Source organism: Pseudorca crassidens, chromosome 17, assembly GCF_039906515.1.
Source record: "Pseudorca crassidens isolate mPseCra1 chromosome 17, mPseCra1.hap1, whole genome shotgun sequence".
NCBI lineage: Eukaryota > Metazoa > Chordata > Mammalia > Artiodactyla > Delphinidae > Pseudorca > Pseudorca crassidens.
In genome coordinates this window covers 14,925,151-14,943,448 of record NC_090312.1, presented here as the reverse complement: position 1 = coordinate 14,943,448, position 18,298 = coordinate 14,925,151, and the positions used below count along the sequence as shown (strand labels likewise).

General features: G+C 52.5%; 1 long non-coding RNA gene across 2 annotated transcripts in view; it reads left to right on the top strand.

Moving 5' to 3' along the window:
- Positions 1-18,298, top strand: part of LOC137210492 (uncharacterized) — a 148,313-nt gene that overhangs the window by 19,617 nt on the left and 110,398 nt on the right. Inside the window, exon 3 of one of the 2 annotated variants that reach the window (XR_010936575.1) lies at positions 11,458-11,723. The exons of the other annotated variant lie outside the window; for it this stretch is intronic. This is a non-coding gene — a long non-coding RNA (uncharacterized lncRNA). Of the gene's footprint in view, positions 1-11,457; positions 11,724-18,298 lie in introns of those variants that run through there. 2 annotated transcript variants of the gene reach the window in all.

The window sequence follows — 18,298 nt, the reverse complement described above, 5'->3', positions numbered from 1 at the left end:
CTTCCAAGGGCAGCCGACGTCTAAGTGCTCGCTAGAGCCCACAGCCCAGGCCATGCCAGGCTTAACACACCTAGAGTGACACCTGGCACAGAGTGTTCAAGCCGTGTTAGCTGTTGTGATTAATAAAAGCCCTGTGCCTGGCGTTGCTAGGCTCTGCCTCCACTAGAACAGGGCCCTCTGCGCCCTGCCTCTTCCCTTGGTGACTGGTCTCACCATCCACCCAGGAGGGTGGAACGGGTCCTCTGGACATCCTGAGAGGGGCAGGAAGGGCTCTCAGGCCCTAACCTAGCTGCCAGGCAAGACCTGACCTGTTCCCTTTAAGACCACATGTCCGTTAGGCCGTTTGCTGAACCCTACACCAAGCAGGTTAACATGTGTTCCCACATCCCAGAAATGGGGTTACTGAAATGGCAACAACACACACAGACCAATGGTGGCAGCGGGAGGTGGCAGAGGGCCCTCTCAGCAGCTAAGAGGCCTGGACTTTCGTACCGATCACATAACTTTGCACCTTAGTTTTCCCATTATGGTGAGCACAGTTCCCGCTGAATCCTTCCGAGGGGTCTTGGAAAGCATCAGATGGCAGAAGGTGAAGGTCGAACTCCAAGCTCTGCCATTTATTAACTTTGTACCTTTGAACAAGTGACTTATATCCTCCCCCAGCCTCAGGGCTCCTTCCTGTACAATGGGAATTATCATACCAACCACTGGGGTTGCAGACTCTGATCACAGCATTCACGTGAGGAGGGTGAAGGGCACAGCCAGGGCCTGAAATGGGCATCCGTGTGGGCTTGCATGCTCTACAGCACCCCCCGGGAAATGGGGAGTCCTCATGCTGTCTTCATACGGATTGAAGAGCCAGCAGGGTGTAAGGTCTTGCTTTGCGCTGTGCTTAGAACCTTCCTGGAGAGACTGTCCTAGGCCAGATACCCAGGCCGACGTTGCACAGTAAACAATAGTCAGTTAAGATGGCTCTGGAGCCAGGCTGCTTGGGTTCCAATCCCAGCTCCGTTTCTTCCTAGCTGTGTGCCGTTGGGCAAGTCAGTGAACCTCTCTGTACCTTATTTCCTAATCTCTGAAGTGGGGATGATAGCAGTATCCTCTTCTTGGGTTATTTTGAGGATTGAAATGAGTTAATTTCAGAGCACTTAGAGTAGGGTCACATCAGTGCTTATAAGTAAAATAAATTACCACCTATCCTGTGCCCTTCCTGAAGCCCCGACCCCCTGTGTCTGGCCACTGTCAGGAAGTGAGGACACAGGGAGAAAGCAGGCTTCGATGTCCCTCATCCTCAAATGATTAGGTGAGAAGAAAGGAGGAAGGTCAAAACCACCTGCTTGCTTTGGGCTTCATCTAAAGTGAGAAGTGAGGTCTGCTTTCTGCACCTACCACTTTGGTGAACATCTGTCTTTCGGCAACAGGTAACCAGAAACCAGAACTGGTCAAACCAGGGCACCTGCCCTGCACCCCCCTTCCCCCTCCCCCTCCTGACCCCTAGTTATAAGCTCTGCTGGCCCTCTGTCCAGGCAGGCGGAAAACACTTCCATAAAGCACAAAGCAGGAGGTCCCATGCCCAGACCCCACGGACTGGCCTCAGGTGGACAGAGCACTGGACTTGGAGCCCACAGAGCTGGTTCTGGGTCTGGGTGTAGCTTTGGTTCTGGGGCAAAGTCTTAAAAGCTCCCTGAGCTTCAGTCTGCCCTTTGGTAGAATAGGGACTGTCATGAATACACGTCAGAGACAATAGAGGCAAACGTGTGTTGTAAATAGGGAAGCTCAGAACAGTGGGTAAGGGATTATCATTGAGTAGAGCTGCCAGTGCGACTGGCAACTTCCACCAGGAGATTCCTGCACAGCCTGTCCTGGGTGCGGGGAGTGGGGGTGTCCAGACTCAGCTAATGGTGTAGAGTCTCAGGAGAACCCCACATGCTTGTGGAGCTTGGTCGGCAGGAGACCGGCTGTGGGCACTAGAGGTGCGGCCACATCCCCGACCTGAGACAAGAGTTCTTATCTGGTTTCTGTCACTGTGGGGCTTTGGCAGGTGGTCACTTTCCTTCTCTGGGCCCTGGTTTCATCTTCTGTGAAATGAGAGGATGGTGGCAGGAAGCAACACTGTGTGGCAAGCTATAGACCGACTAGGTAATGTATGTGAAATACTTTTGCAAACTCTATGGGCTACAACATAGAAATAGTGCTGGCCGGACATTTGGGCTCTAGTCCGGCCTCTGGAGCAAGCATGCTGCGTGACTTTGGGCGAGTCACTTCTCTCTGAGCCTTGTTTTCTTCATCTATGAACTGAGCATCTGGGGCTAGATCAGTAGTTCCAAACCAGCTACACATTAGAATCCACTTGGGGGACGGGTATAAAGACACAGACGTCCCACCCCTTCCCAGACCAACTCAGTCAGAATATCTGCGTGGGGCATCAGGATAATTTCCCAGCTACCCGTTTGTTGCCAATGCTTGGCCAAGGTTGGGACCATCTGTCTGGTTGATCGGGAGGGGCCCCTTCTGGCTTAAGCTTGTTAGATTTCTTGGAAGTTGGTGAGATATGGTGGTCACAAGTGTCACCAACACTGGGGCCGCCATCCTCCCTGCTGAGAAGCAGGGATTCTAGCCCAGCTGCAGAGCATCTGTCCTCACCTCACCTCTGGCTGTGCACTAGAATTTCCTCGTGGAGTTTTTCAAAAACTTCCATAACTGGGCACCGCCGAGAGCAGAGAATACAATATTTGGGGGCAGGACCTCCCTATTGTGAAAGAGCCTCCCAGGTGGTTCTGATGTGCAGCTCGAGTTGAGAGCCACTGGTTTAAAAAGGGCCAGTGGACCGGAGAAACAGAGACCCCCTACCTCCTGGCCCCTTCCTTTCCCTGCCCGGGGTGCTCCCCCCGGATGGTGTGCTCTGAGTGAGGCAGGTGGTCTAGAGGTTAAGGGCATGGACTCTGAAGCCAGGTGGGCTGGAGAATTCCAACTCTACCTCTTTATTGGCTGTGTGACTGGGTTCAAATTATGCGACTGCTCTGAGCCTCCGTTCCCCAATTTGTAAGCTGGGGCTTGTGGCAATACCCACCTCATGGAGCTGTGGAGACTGAAGGAGGTAATGCACGGAAGGTCTACAGAATAGGGCTTGGCACGCAGTGCATGCTGGCTCTAATATGGGAGCAGGGGCTGAGTCTTGTTCACTCCAGACCCTCGAGTTAGAGTCCAGTAGCCCCAGCAGTGACCTGTTAGGTTGGATTAACCAGAAGCCTCTCTATAAACGATAGGCTCATAGCCCATATTTCTAGAGTTCCTTCCTTGATCTTTTTTCCCTAAAAGCTTGTTAGCTAATTCGGCAGTTCTTTACCCTGACTGTGGATCAGAATCACTGGGAGAACTTTTGAAAATGCAGATCACCGGGCCTAACCCTCCCACTGCCCCACCCCTAATGAGTCCTCATTAGCAGGGCTTAGGTGTGGCCCAGGAATCTGGGATTTGGAAACGCCTCTCAAGGGACTTTCACGTTCAGCCAGGGCAGAGCAACGCCGCCCTTGATGTGAGCCCGTTGACTTACCTCGGCACGCGCGCTCACGGATCAGAGGAAAGTTGCCAGTCTGGGAATCTGGATTTTTGATTCAGAAAATATAACTTTGCCAAACTATTTTCTAATGGTGAGGAAATTTTTCCATGGAGCCGTTTATATTGGGTTGGCCAAAAAGTTCATTTGGGTTTTTCTGTGCCATTGTATGGAAAAACCCAAGTGAACTCTTGGCCAACCCAATATTTTCTCACCTTGTGGTAGATTGAAAAACAGATTTTGCAGCAACTCCCATCAAGAGGAAGAGTCTATTTCGCGATTCCTTGAACCCGAGCTGGTTTTGGGGAGTCGCTTTGACCAGCAGAACGCGGCGGAAGTGCGGTTGTGTGAGCTCTGGAGTCCAGGAATCCGGATGCTTGGTGGCTTTCACCTTCGCCCCTTGGGATGCTCCCCTGAGAACCCCCGTGTAAGGCAGCCAGTTCACCGACTGGAGGATGGGAGGCCACACGGAGGAGAAATGAGGTGCCCCAGACAACAGCCAGCACCATCTTGCAGACTCTTGCTCTTCCATCAGGAAGACCATCTTGGACCTTCCACTCCACTGGCCGTTCAGCGGACCCAGACAAAACCAACAGAGGAGCTGTCTAGCCGACCAGCAGAAGCGTGAGAAATCATCAGTCATTGTTTCAAGCTGCCATGTTTTGGCCTGATTTGTTACATAACAATAGACGCCTGAGATACATCTTATCCACCCCTTTCAACTCAGGATTTCTATCATCAGGACAGGTCCCCAGAATAAGGGGCAAAATTGATGGACTGGAACAAAACTTATCCCTAACCCCCTGGGGTTTGAACCTGGCTCCCAGGTTTAGCCCAACATGCTAAACAGCCCAGAGGAGGCCCACATGGGGGCTACAGGGGCCAAGGTGATGCAGACCCCAACTGGCCTGTTCACCTGTGGAAGCCTCATCCTGTAGGTGGCCTGAGGCTCCGACTGTCCCCACCAACCTCTGACTGCGCTGTAGCAATATCCATTCTATGGCCCCAGAGCCTTGGGAAACCCTGGCGCAATCATGAATGAGTTAAATGCTATCTGATCAGAAGCCAGAGGGCCTGTTTTCATTTTCAAAACTCCGTGTGTCAGTGACTCTAATGCAATGTCCAGCAATGTCTTGAGCAAGTGACCGGCAGGGGACATAGGATGCTATTTACTCAAGATAGTCCCATCACGCAAAAACAACTTGCCTAACCGGGTTTGTAAGCGATTGTTACGAGACCACCATTGCAACAGAGATGGCCTTGGGTGATGGTCTCAGGAAGGGGCCGATCCCTTCCCCCAGGCCAAATTTGGGGCCATCTCTCTGTTTTTGGAATCCTTGGGGCCTGGGTTTCTGGCAAAGAGCAGAGAAAAAGGGTGATTGGGAAATCCCACGTGGATGTGGAATGGTCCTTTTAAGGATGGGTGCCCTGGGGAAGAAAGCTTCATGCTTCTTCATGGTCCCTCTCCCCAGCCCCTTGGATTCTGCCTCCGTTTCTCCAAATTCCAAATGCAGTTTTCCTTCCTGAGAGCCAGTCGCGCACACCTTGCTGTTTTGGTCTTCCAGTTTACAAATCCTCTGTTCCCTCTGCCGGTGGAAATGCAGAGCTTTCCCCCAACTTCTCTTACTTCCAGGTGGAGTCTCCATCCTGTACCTCGTCATCCTCAGTGTGAGTCTTAGACCATCTCTTTGCTCCGTACCCCCCAAATCCCCAAGATCTTGAAACTTTAGGAGATGCTCTTGAAGATCTTCTGGGGCTCACAGGGAGGAGCCCCGTCTTCTCCCCTATCCCCCACCCCCCCATCCCCTGCTCGCTCCCAAGTCTTACTATTTCTAAGGCAAAACACCTCTCTCTTACTGGTCTTCCCCTGCAAATCCCCTCCCAGGCTCACCCTGCCTCGCAAGTACCCATCAAGGTATTTATAATTCCCCCCTCCTCACACACCTCAAACAAAAACAGCTCTCTCCTTCAGAGAAATCCTGCGTCAGCTTTCATTTATACACTTTTTCTGTCTTTACTCCATGGATTGAGATTATAACTGGGCAAGACCTTTTAACCCGGGATCTCCAACTCCCCAGCCATTTGCCTATCTCAGCTTTCAGGAGGGTGAAGGCAGATGTCTCGGGGGGAGGTGAGACATTTCTGCCACTGAATGCCTGTCCCCTGTCGCCGTACCTAAATGCCCACATGCACCAGGTGCTCTTCTCAGTGTTTTATATAATCTCTTCGAATTTGCAAAGCAGTCTTAGGAGGTAGATACTATTAGTATCCAGATTTTACAGTGATACACAGCTGAGACAGAAAGTTAGTAACTTGCCCAAGACCATGTAACTCGGAAGCGATGGCACAGGGATCCTGCCCTGGTGCTGTCCTGGTCTCTGGCCCCCTCTTTGGGGCTTTCTGGCCTGGGTCTGTGCCTGCAGGCCAGTTCTCTCTTAGCAATCAGAGCTGTGGGTGGGTGACAAGACTGCGCTGTAGGTGGGTAGAAGTTCAGGATGTGGATTGGAAGGGATGGGGTGTCCAGTGGTGAAATGCTGCGGGCAGGTGGGCTTGCCACCAACCTCTTGCCATTGCACCCCAAGGGCAGTAACAAATCCTGCCGTCTTCGGGGGGGCGGCCTTGCAGAACAGGGTGCTGTGTCTGGGGGTTTGGACTCTTCCTCCTCTTTCCCCCATTCGTCCGTTCCCCATCAAAGTGAGTGAGCCACTCAGCTACTTCAAAGCCCTTTGCAACTCAGGTTGCTCACCATGATGGAGGGATGTTCCCCGAGAGTCTCTCTTGGCCCCTGGAGGCATTGCCCAACACCGTGTTTGTCAAATGGTCGACATGGTCCGGTGTTTTGAAATAAAGTTCTTAAAGAGAAGGCAAAAGTTTTTTTTGTTTGTTTGTTTTTTTCCCCACAGAGGAGAATTTCTCTGCACTGCGGGAGGGGTGCATGGTCTCAGATAGATAAAGAAACCTGTCCTAACTCAGAAAATACAAACGTGATCACACTCTCCATTGGCCTTTGGGAGAAAGCATTTTTCTTCCCAGAGCAGCTGAATGATGGGAAGTTTATAAAGCAGTTTATAAAGCTTGGGGGCTGGGGATGGTGAGGGAAGAGGTGATTACCGCGGGCTGAATGGTGGGAAGGCGGAGGAGGGGAGTGGATGATGGGATGAGCTGTTCAGCTCCCTGTGGAGAAAGGCATGTGATTTAAGGGTGTGTGCGTGTACTGGGTGCTGGGGTTAAGGTGGGCTGCTTGGTGTATTGTGGGAAGCGGGAGAGTGATTATGTGGGTCAGTAGTATTAAGGGATGGTGCTAGGGTGGGGCCTGGGGGTATATATGTGTTTTGGCTGGAGTGCAGGATTATGACTCGAAGAGTGTATTAACAGTGTGTTGGGCAACAGGTAACAGAAAACTCAACCCATAGCAGCTTCAATAAGGGGATTATTTTTCTCACAGAACAAGAAGTCTGGAGGTGGGCGGGCAAGAGGTGGTACAGAAACTCAACGGTGTCATCCAGGTCCAGGCTTTTTTGATCTTCGTCCTCTGCCATCTCGGTGTGTGGACTTTCAGCCTTCTGGGTACGAGGTGGGCATCGTGCCCATTGGCTAGGCAGGAGGAAGGAGCAAGAGATCACACCAGCTGGGGCTGTTTACTTTTTATTAGGAAAGTCATAAACTTTCCCAGATGCATCCTCACTTCCCAGCAAACTTCTGCTTATATTTCACCCATCACGACTGTGCCATATGGTAACCCCTTCACAGCAAGGGAGATGAGGAAGTTGGTTATTTGGTTTTCCCACCTATCTACTAGAGGAGGACGTGGGAGAAGGAGGCGGGTGTGGCTGTGGATCGGCCCAACTCCAGCGCTGCCCCAAATGGGAGACTGAAATGCGGTGGGGACGGGTTGCAGTGTAGGTAAGAGGGTAGTTGGGAAGGTGGTCCAGCAGAAGGAATACGACCTTTTTATTCAGACATCATGCAGTCACGGAGTTCTTGGCAAGCTGCTTGCCTTTTCTAAGCTCTGGTTTCCATGTGCGTCTGCTCCGTCCTTTCAGGACACGTGCGCTGCTCTGTGTAAATGCCCAGCACGGCACCCAGCACTTAGCTGGTGCCTGGCCGAGGGGATTTTTGTTATAACCGGTGTGAATGTATATGGGGAGTGGAATTAGCAAGGAGAGGAGGGATGCTCAGTGTCTGCTCCCCCATGCCTGTCTTGATCAAAAACTTGCTCTCGTATTCAGCTTTAAGGTGCAGGTCCCTCTGTGTTTGTGTTTCAGGCAGGGTTTCTCAAAAGAGCTTGTGGGGTGAGTAGGGGGTGGCGTTTGGCCCCTTCAGGGCGGAGGCCCACAGAGGAGACAGCCGGGAGGGGTGAGGTATGGGAGCTGGGGCTGGATGCACCCCTTCTTAAGAAGAAGTGAGTGTGAGGAAGGCTGTCAGGCCTGTCCTCATGGTTCCATCGGGGAACCCTAGAACGTGGATGTCATCAACCGCATTCTCAACACGAGGAAGCTGAGACTCAGAGAGGGGAAGTTCATTGTTCAGGATGCCACAGTTTGGGGTTTATGTGGGACCTGGAGGGCAGAGGAAAACCCAGGGCGTCCTGGGGCATGGGGGTGGGTGGAGAATCAGCCGGGGCTGGGCCTCCTGGCGCAGGTGGGTGTGGGAGACTGTGTGTGAGAAGGTGGGCTCCCAGCTTCCCAGCAGCAGGCCAGGCAGAGACTGAAGGGCACTGAGGTGATGAAAGCTTTGTGACTCATTTCTACCTGGCCCACTGGCTTTTCCACCTGAGCACTCTGGAGGCCAAGCAGCCCCGGGGGTGCAAGGGTTGGGGGGCTCCGAGTATCTTTCCAAGGCCTCCCCCTCCCCCCACCAGGGCTGGTCATTTTGGGGCTTTTGTCCTTGAGCCTTTGCATATGTCATTCTGGCTCTCAGCTCACCTTCTCTCCTCCCCACTGATGGCTGCTTTCACAAAAGTGGCCCAAACCTTGCCTCCTCCAGGAAGCCTTCTCTGGTTGCCCCCACCCACCACACACTCCTGCTACCCATCAGCGCTTAGAGGGCATTTGGCTTCTGCAGGTGGGTCCTGCTTTACACAGTATGAAGGTGCAGTTGCTCAGAGAAGACAAATAAAGGGGAGGACTGTTCTTCACTTTACAAACGAGCCAGTCAAGTATCAATCACACACTAGAAAATGATTCGGTGTGAGGAAATTAGAGTTAAGCCCAGGCTACTCCTAAGGCCTACAATGAAGGGCACATGTGTTCCGTTTCAATCATTTACATGTTTTATTTTTTCAAAACCAGTTGAATTCACTTCCCCTCCCCCTTTCTCCTTTTGATGGGAAAACAACATAAAAATAACACCAAAGATTTCTTTTTTTGGAAAATAGAGAAAAAAACCTCTCCACCCATCAGCCCTCTTATTTTTGAACATTCCAGTCTCTGTTCACATGCATATCAACTTAAATAGCTGCAACTGTGGAACTTTGACTTGACTGCTGGGCTCTGAGCTTCCTGAAAGGAAGCAGAGACCGATGTCATTCACCTGACCGCCAGCAGAGTGCCAGCCGGTGGCAGACACAGGATACAAGGGTTATTGTTACTGTCGCTATCACTCCTAGCTTGGTTGAGTCAGAGGTTGAGATCACTGCCCTCCTTTGGCAAGTTGAAGCAACCCCGTCCCTCATTTGATCCTCACAACAATCTGGCAGGTTAGGTGTTATTCCCTTCGTTTTACACAAGAGGAAAGCCGCTTACCTGCTCAGAATTTCAGAATTACAAAGTGGCCGAGCTGAGATTTGAACCTAGGACCTTTGAGTTTAGAGCCCATAGTTTTGTCATTGCGCTAGGGTGCAGCACTATTCCCATTTGGGGCTAGATATTCTTGGCTGTGTGGGGCTGTCCTGTGCGTTGTAAGACGCTGAGTAGCATCCCTGGGCTCCACTTGCTAAATGCCAGTAGCGCTCTCACCCCCACCCACTGTGACAACTAAACATGTTTCCAGACGTTGGCAAATGTCCTCCAAGGGACAAAATACCCCAGGACTGAGAACCACCGCAATACAGTAAAGATTAGCAGACCGTGCTGCCTTTCTTTGATGTCCTTTCCCAGGGTTTAGGGCGGCATATATACAGTAGGTGCCAATCCATGGGGCGGCCTGCTAGGGCCCCTTGCTGTCTGGGTTTGTGGTTGGTCGAAAGGCAGGTCCAGGCTGTGTAAGAGGCACGGAAATGAGGATTTGTGTCCAGTCTCTGGCTCAACCCATGGGTGGCTGCAGCATCTCTTGGCACCCTTTCTAAGAATTTGGGGTTTGCCTGTCCCTCACTGCACCCAGATGTGTTTGGGAGACTCATACTTACGGGGTGAGTCCTGGGCTGCTGCTAGCACTGCCCGCAGCACTGGACAGATTAGGAAAATGCACCCCTTCCTTAGCCCTGTCACAGGGCACAAGGCTTGGTGAACAGAACCTGGGCTGGATTCCCGCCTCCGCACACCCTCTCAGATGCTCTTGAAGAGTCCACAACCTATACAACCTTTCACAGCAGCCCCAACGTAGGGGCTCTTTCTCCCCTTCCACCCCATGAAGGCAGAGCCTCAATAATGGAAGCTCACGGATGACTTTTGACCTAAGACTCGACCTTTTCCTCCCCCAGCTTTGCCCTGGACTTGCTCATTTATTCACTCAACAAACACGTTAAGCATCTGTTTTGTGCAAAGGACACATTTAGAAACTTGCGTTTGGAGCATCAGAAATGAGGTAGTACGTTGTAGCGTGGTGATTCTCAAAGTCTGGTTCGGGACCCTTGCAGGGGTTCTGTAAGATCCTAGGATTTTCCCTATAGACTTTAATCCAAACAGCGTATTGCACAATCCTGAATGTAGGAGCAGAGGCGGAAGCTCAGCTGTCTTCTCTTAAGCTCAGCGTTAAAGAGGTTGGCCAGATGTAAAACAGTGCCACCCTTCTCAGTAATTCTTGTCTTGTTTTGGAAAATAGGGTTATTTTTCATGAAAAGGTATTATTTATGTTAAAGTGAGATGGGTTTCTTGTTATTTTAGGTGAATTAATAAAGATGAAAAATTTTTAAGTTTTAATTTCTAATGGAGCAAATATCAGTAGATAGAACCCACAAAAATGAAAGCTCACTGGGGGCCTCGGTGATTGTTAAGACACTAAAGAGGGCCCGAGGCCAAAAGTCTGGGGACTCCTCATGTGGTGACAGAGCCCTGGGCTTGGAGGCCTGGACTTCAATACCAGCCCGGTTCTTTTTTTTGTTTGTTTGTTTTGCGGTACGCGGGCCTCTCACTGTTGTGGCCCCTCCCATTGCGGAGCACAGGCTCCGGACGCGCAGGCGCAGCGGCCATGGCTCACGGGCCCAGCCGCTCCGCGGCCTGTGGGATCTTCCCGGACCGGGGCACGAACCCGCGTCCCCTGCATGGGCAGGTGGACTCTCAACCACTGCGCCACCAGGGAAGCCCACCAGCCCGGTTCTTCATTAGCTGGTTGTGAACTTTGGGCAAGTCCCTTAAATTTTCGGAGCTTCAGTTTTCTCATCTGTAAAACGGGAGCCCAATGGCCTCCTCAGACGGTGATTGTGAGAATTTCGGCTCACTTGCTGGAACCCGTGGTCTGTTGAAGGTGCTACTGGTCCTGGAGGTGAGCTGAAGGTCGTGTGGAGGTGCTCAAGGGGGAGGTGTTGCGTGGACACCACCATGGGGGGGTGGGTACCAGCCTCCCCTGCAAGGTAAATATGTGAGGATTGGGAAAGGTGGTCAAAGGAAAGGAATTCAGTTTGTGAAATAGCTTCAAAGGGGAATTGGAGGCAATGTGTTTTGCCTTTGATTATTTTGATGGTAACCACTGTTGAGTTTTGTAAACTGCTACTTACGGTCTCTCCCTCTCTTTTCAACGGACAGAGAGGCCTTCTCAGGGTGCAGCTACCTGCCCTTGCTGGGGTCCATTCAGGGGAGGCGACCACCATGTCTGCCGGCACACAGCCCTGGAAGTGGCTTCAGAGAAGTCCAAAGACCCAGAGCGCCAAGAGGGGACCAGACGTTAGTCCTGACCAGGCAACTGACGTGGAGCTTCACAACCACACATGCCATCTTGGGGCAGCAAAATGACCCTTCCACCAGCCTGTCATGGTACTGAATTTCCACCACATGAGATTTCTTCTTTGGGCTATGGTTCTTTTTTTTTCTTTTTAAATTAATTTATTTATTTTTGGCTGCGTTGGGTCTTCGTTGCTGCGCGTGGGCTTTCTCTAGTTGCGGCGAGCGGGGGCTACTCTTCGTTGCGGTGCGTGGGCTTCTCGTTGTGGTGGCTTCTCTTGTTGCAGAACACGGGCTCTAGAGCGCAGGCTCAGTAGTTGTGGCGCGTGGGCTTAGTTGTGGCATGTGGGATCTTCCCGGACCAGGGCTGGAACCCGTGTCCCCTGCATTGGCAGGCAGATTCTTAACCACTGCGCTACCAGGGAAGCCCTGGGCTATGGTCCTTACTTACCAGAAAACTTCTACCAAAGTATGAATAACTTGTCACCAGCCAACGAATGCCTCATGGTGGCCTTATTTATTTGATAACAGAAAGCCAGGCTTTGGGGTTATGAGATGGAGGATAGGTAAGTTTTAAATGTCACGGGCCCTATCGAGTTTCCAGCCTCTATGTCTTGGCTTTTCCTTCTCCTGGGGCCCCTGAGACCCAGCCCTGGGGTTAGGACCACTTCTGTTCGGGACATGATGGGTCACAAATCTTTAAGTCTAAGCACCAGGGACTTAGCATCCTTTCTCTTGTCCCTCAGCTCCCTTTTGTCTGATTTTTCCCAATTCTGGTTCAAGTCTTTTATGACCTCCACCTAATGAGGCTCTACTTGCCTAAATACCAAGAAATGTCAAATTGGAAACTTGTAGGGTGATAACTGGGAGCTTGTGTTGACCCTGAGATCTCTATCCTCATCCTGATGATGCTGTTTACCTACTGCCCTTCTAATGAATTCCTGGTGGCTTCGTTAAGGCCTCTAGTGGGTGCATTTGACATCGTAACACTCCCTCTCCCAAATGTCCACATCCTAATTCCTGGAATTTGTGAATATGTTGCCTCACCTGCAAAGGGACTTTGCAGATGTGATTAAGTGAAGGCTCTTGAGATGGGAGATTATCCTGGATTATCCGGAGGGCCTGATATAATCACAAGTGTCCTTAGAATAGGGAGGCAGGAGGGTCAGAGGCAGAGAAGGAGAGGTGATGATGGATGCAGAGGTTGGGCTGATGCGATTGCTGGCTTTGAGGGTGGAGGAAGAAAGAGGCCATGGGCCAAGGAGTGCAGGTGGCTTCCGAAGCTGGAAAAGGCAAGCAGATGGATTCTCTCCTCGAATTTCCAGGAAGGAACACGATCCTGCTCGTTTAGCCCCTGGAAGCCCATTTTGGACTTCTGACTCCCGGAATTGTAATAGAATAAATCTGTGTTGGTTTAAGCTGGTAAGTCTGTGGTGACTTGTTACAGTAAAAATAGGAAACAAATATAGTTGGGAATAAGGACTGTCAGAAGCTGAGAAAGTGGTAGGTAGATACCCCTCAGGATGCAGGGAGATGTCCTAGTATAAATAACGCATGGGTTCTACCGTCTAGGAGCTTACAGTCTAGCAGTGGGACCCAGACTTAAGGCAAAGGACTCCAGCGAGAGGCGCAGAGTGATGAGCGCTAGAGTGAAGCTGCAGGTCAAGGGCAGGTGACAGAGATGCGGCTTCTGGTCAGTGAGTTCCTGGGAGGAGTCCTATAAGAGGTGACATTTGAGTTGGTCTTTAAGGGAAGGATAAGATTCCCGCAAATGGGCAGAGGGAACAGCACGAATGATGGCACAGAAGTGGGAGAGCAGAGTATGAATTTAGAACCCAGGGCAGAGTTGGGTTTGGAGTCAGTGATTTTCTATTAGGATGTCTGGCTATAAGCAACAGACAACCTCAAGTCCTTTCATACAGAAGAAGCCCCGAAGTAGGGAGTGTCCAGGTTGGCCAATATGGTGCCTCGACTGCCTGGCCAGGGACCCCTGCTCTTTCCCTCCCCTGTTCTGCCACTGTCATCTCACAGGGTTTGCCTTGGCCACGGCTCTTCACCGCAGGAGGGCTGCTGGTAATTCAGGGACCTAGTACAGACATGACAGTGTCTAGCAGAGGACGGGGGACTGTTTCTGTTTCTTCACATGAATGTCTACTGATCAGCAAAGAAACCTTCCCTAGAAGTTCCCACTCCTCTTTTCCTCTGCATGTTTCCAAGGCCAGAATTTTATCTCCTGCTTACTCGCAAGAGGACTAGTTTAGGGAAGCATGTGTGTAGAAGAGAATAGACTATCAAACAACATTTGGGTTCTGTTAGCTAGGAAGATGGGGAGATGCATTTTGGATAAGCAACCCAAAGTGTGTGCCACGAGGGATGTGGAATTGGAGATGAGTGAGGAAGGGTGGGGAGGACTTAGATGCTGAGCGGGCATATAGTCAGTTCATTTCCCTGGGTTTGGGGAGGCATGGAAGGTTGTAGAGCGAGGGTGTGACCTGACCAAAGCTGAGCTTTAGAGAGATCACTCTGGCATTGTCATGGAGTGAAGAAGGGTGTCCCTGGAGGCTAAGAGACAAGTTGGGAAGCTAATGCAATCATCCATGTAAGAGGGCAGTGGGAGTGAAAAGGAGAGAATGGAAGTGAGAGGCATCATGGGAGCAGAACGGCTGGAACTCGAAGGCTGATCCCATTTCTCCTCACGTCTAATCGATCACCAATCCTGCTGGCACGGATCTCTGCATTTTCATAGCTGATGCCCTACTTCAGGTTTCCTGCTTCTCCTGCCAGGCTCACCACCCTCCTTGCTTCCTTTTTGCTTTCCTCTAATCTAGGGTGTCTCAAGCTGAGCACTGTCAACATTCTGGGTCAGACAACTCTTTGTTGCAGGAAGTGGGCTGTCCTGTGCCCTGTAGACAGCCCTGTAGATAGTCCACTACCTGCTGGACTCAAGCTGAGGGGCTGAACCAGAAAACCACTGAGGGGCTGTTTCTTGGGAGGGTCTGAAATCTGGCAGGTCAAGTGAAGGCAGTTTTTGTGACCAGAGACATTGTGTGGAATGTGACAGTCTGAGGAGTAATGCATCTGAAAGCTGCAAGTTATCCTTGTGCCTTTAGAGAAGACACCGCTGGGTGCGTGTAAGAGTGCTTGGGGTCTGAACACAGGTGGGAAGTTCTCTCTGATACAAACAGACCTCACAGTTGTGAACGCCTGCTGGCTTTTGTACCAGCTGTGTGGCCTTGGGCACCTCAGTTCATGTCTCGGAGCCTCATTTTTACCATCTATAAAATGGGTATACGTATACATACCCTCTACCAAGTGAGGCGTATTTTGCAGAGTTGCAATTCAGTTAATGACAGTGTATATAAAATGCCTGGCAAGTCCTAAGGGCTCAACAGGTGAATAAATGGCAACTGTTATTGGTACTTAATCTCACTTCAGCAGGGAGTCTTTGCACCCTGCCCTGGAGCTCCTTCAGCTGTGTGTGTGCGTGTGTGCGTGTGTATGTGTGTGTGAGGGTGGCAGTCTGGGGAGGTGGCTGCAATGTCTGCAGGCTCTTACTCCTGGGGTAGTCAGGGCCCTCCTGACAGCTCGGCTGCCCCGTCTGCCCAGATCACAGACACCTCACCCCAGGTGGTTAGAGACAGCCAGTTGGGAGTGGTTTGGTTTTTTCACAATGGCAGTTTCCTGAAAGTCACCCTGACTCTGGGCTGGGGATTGCTGGGTACCGGCCAAGGGGGGAAACATAGAAAGAGGAAGACACTTCCTGTTAGAAAGCAGAGGGCTGGGAGGTGAAGCAAGGGGAGCAGGGAACCCGGGCCCCAGAATTGAGGGGGGGACTGTGGACGGGCCTCAGCAGATGCCCGGGATCCTCACGGCCCTGTAGCGGGAGGGGCTGGCATGGCCTCCCGTGGCCTCCCGTGGCCGGGTCTGGCCAGCTCTGCCCAGGTTGGCCTGCAGGCCTCTCCCTGTCTCTGTCCTTGTCCCATCCAGTTTGGGGCACTGCCTTTCTCTGCCTTGACTGAGGTTGCTCCCCTTTGGCACCCTCCTGGCTCTCAGACCCTGGACCGGCTGTTTTCGAACCTACTTAGAAAAAGAAGGAAGGAACCTGAGGGCTTCCCTCCCAGAGAGGCCACCACCCAGCGAGGCCAAGCCGCATGCGGTGGTTCCTTCTGGCTTCCCTGAAACTCCAGGAACGGGGGGCCTCCTGGCTGTGCAACACCCCTCCTCTGCCCGTCCCCATCCCACGGAGCCCTCTGCCGTCCTGGGCTGCCCCGGGCTCCTTCTCTGCAGGGAATATTAAACGTCTGTAAGAGTCCCCAGCTTGCCCAATCGCAATGGACAGAAGCCACCACAAGCCCTCCGGAGGTGACCGGACCAGCTGACTGCTCGCCTGCTCTTTCCTCCCTTTTCTCGGTACCCAGATTCCACCTGCTCACCCTCTTTTGCAGCTGCCTGTTGGCCTGGGGATTCTGAACAGGTTTTAGTACCCCCTGAGCCTCAGTTTCTGAACCTGTCAGATGGACATGTAATACTAACAACCACCTTTCAGGGCTGACATGACCATCCAGTGACTAAATCTCCTTTCACATCAGAGGTTCGTGGCTCGTGTGACCACGTGTCCCAGTTTGCCTGGGACAGCCGGGTTTACGCCCGTTGTCCTAGTGTCATTATTAATAGCCGTCACTTTGACTCTCAAAAGTGTCCCCGTTTAGACACTAAATGACACAGCCATGGTCCATTCCCTCTCCTCACTGCTGGAGTCCCTCTTCCTTCCACCAAGGGTAGGCTGGGTTCTTGCCCCAGCTCTGCCGCCAAGCCCAGTATGGCCTTGGACAAGCCACCCCCCTGAGCCTCTGTGTCCCCCGCTGTGGGGCTACTGTCGTCCGCCACCCAGAGGGCCCGGGGGTGTGCTGTTCTGCTCTGTGCCCCCAGGGCCTGGCGCACAGGAGGTGCTTCTCTGGCCGGATGGCGGATCTGCTCTGACTGGAGAAGCCGCCTGTACCTCACCTCCCGCTCACAGTGATGCTGGTCCCTGAGTCAGGGCCGGCGGGAGCCTGTGGTCAGCGCCCCAGGGTCACCCGCTCGCCTCCAGGCCACCCCACCCCAGGCGGGGCGCAGGCCCTTGATTCCAGCTGCTCCACACTTGCTGCCCTGAGTTCTCTGAGCACCTGTTTCCTCAGCCTCAAGCTGGGAGATTGGGCAAGACGGTGTGTCAGGCCGTTGCCAACTCAAGCTGGGTTTCTGGCCGCAGGGGCCACACGTTGTGACAGGCTTGCGGGGTACCGAGACCATGGTCTGGACCCTGGCTCTGCCCCTCAGTCAGGGTGTGATCTCGGGCAGGTCCCTTATCCTCCTGGGCCGCCATTTCCTCAAGTGAACGACGGGGAAATCTTACTTAGGCTGTGGGGTAGAGCCCAGGAGAGGCCGTGCTAGGTGTGCACAGTGCTGGGGGCCCAAGTAGGCACTTGACACACACTTGTCCCTCCCGCCAGAAAATGCTTGTGACAAGAATGCAGCTCTCTCTCCCCTCCCCCTTCCTCCTGACAGCTCCCCTGGGCAGGGAAGGCAGGACCACTGTCCCCAGCTGGACGATGGGAACCTGGTCCCCCTTCACCACACGTTATCTCAGTCCAGAGAGGTGTGACACGTGGCCTAACAACTATGTAACATTTTACCAAGAGGAGAAAGTCAACAAACCGCTGTCATGGAAAGTGTCCAGTGTGGACCTGATTGGCAGCCTCACCCATCACACTGATTTCTCAGGGAGGAAGCAGGACGGTCCGGGTGCACGTTTCCTGAGCGCCTACTAGGTGCTGGCATTTGCACCCATGTGACGCCACCTCATCTCACTACGACTCCGGGAAGCAGCTGTTGTTCCTCGCATTTCAGGACGAAGCCTGAAGAGCTTGCCTTGCCCAAGCCCGTCTAACTTCTTCTCAGCAGACTTGCTGGGGAGACTTGAACCCGGGCGTGTGTATCACCTAAGGCCAAATACCTTCCACCACCTTCCCCATCTGGGCCCCCCAGACCTTCGTTCCATCCCCCTCTCTGTCACAAAGGTGCTTGCCTCTTGGGATGCCTCAGTTTCCTCCCTCCCCATCAGCTGAGACCTTCCTCCCACCTACTTCTCAAGAATGCTTTGAAGATGAATCAGAGTGTGTTTTCCCAAAGCTCCCAGGGCCCTCTGGGGCCTCACCAGGGCAGCGTGTTTTTAGCTAAAGCACAATTACAGCGGCAGTGCAGCCGTAACGAGCGCTCTCCAAGCATCCTGTTGCCGAGGCAAGTGGCAGGCATCATTAGTCCCATTTTAGAGATGGGAAAGCCGAGGCCGGGATTATCATTTGTGACCTGCCCATGGTGCCACGATGAGTCAGCTGAGGAGGCTCCCTGCAGCCTCCTCCCTTTGTTCCCTTTCCCTCTGGCGAAAAAGAGGGTCAGAAAGAATTGCCACCCCTGGGAATGTCGGACTCTTCTTTGGAGAGGGAAGGGGTACAGCCAGACTCAGTGGCTCCAGCCCAACCTAGGGTGGGGTTGGAGAAAAATGAGGATGGGGGTGGTGGTGCCCAGGATCCTCTTCCTCACTGGACTCGGGCCCCCGGTGGTAGAGCTGGGACAGTGTCCCCCAAATTTCTCCAGCTGTTACTTTGAGGCTAAGACCATGGCCAAGGTGGTGATGGTGGTGGTGGTGGGGATGGTGGTGTATGTGTCC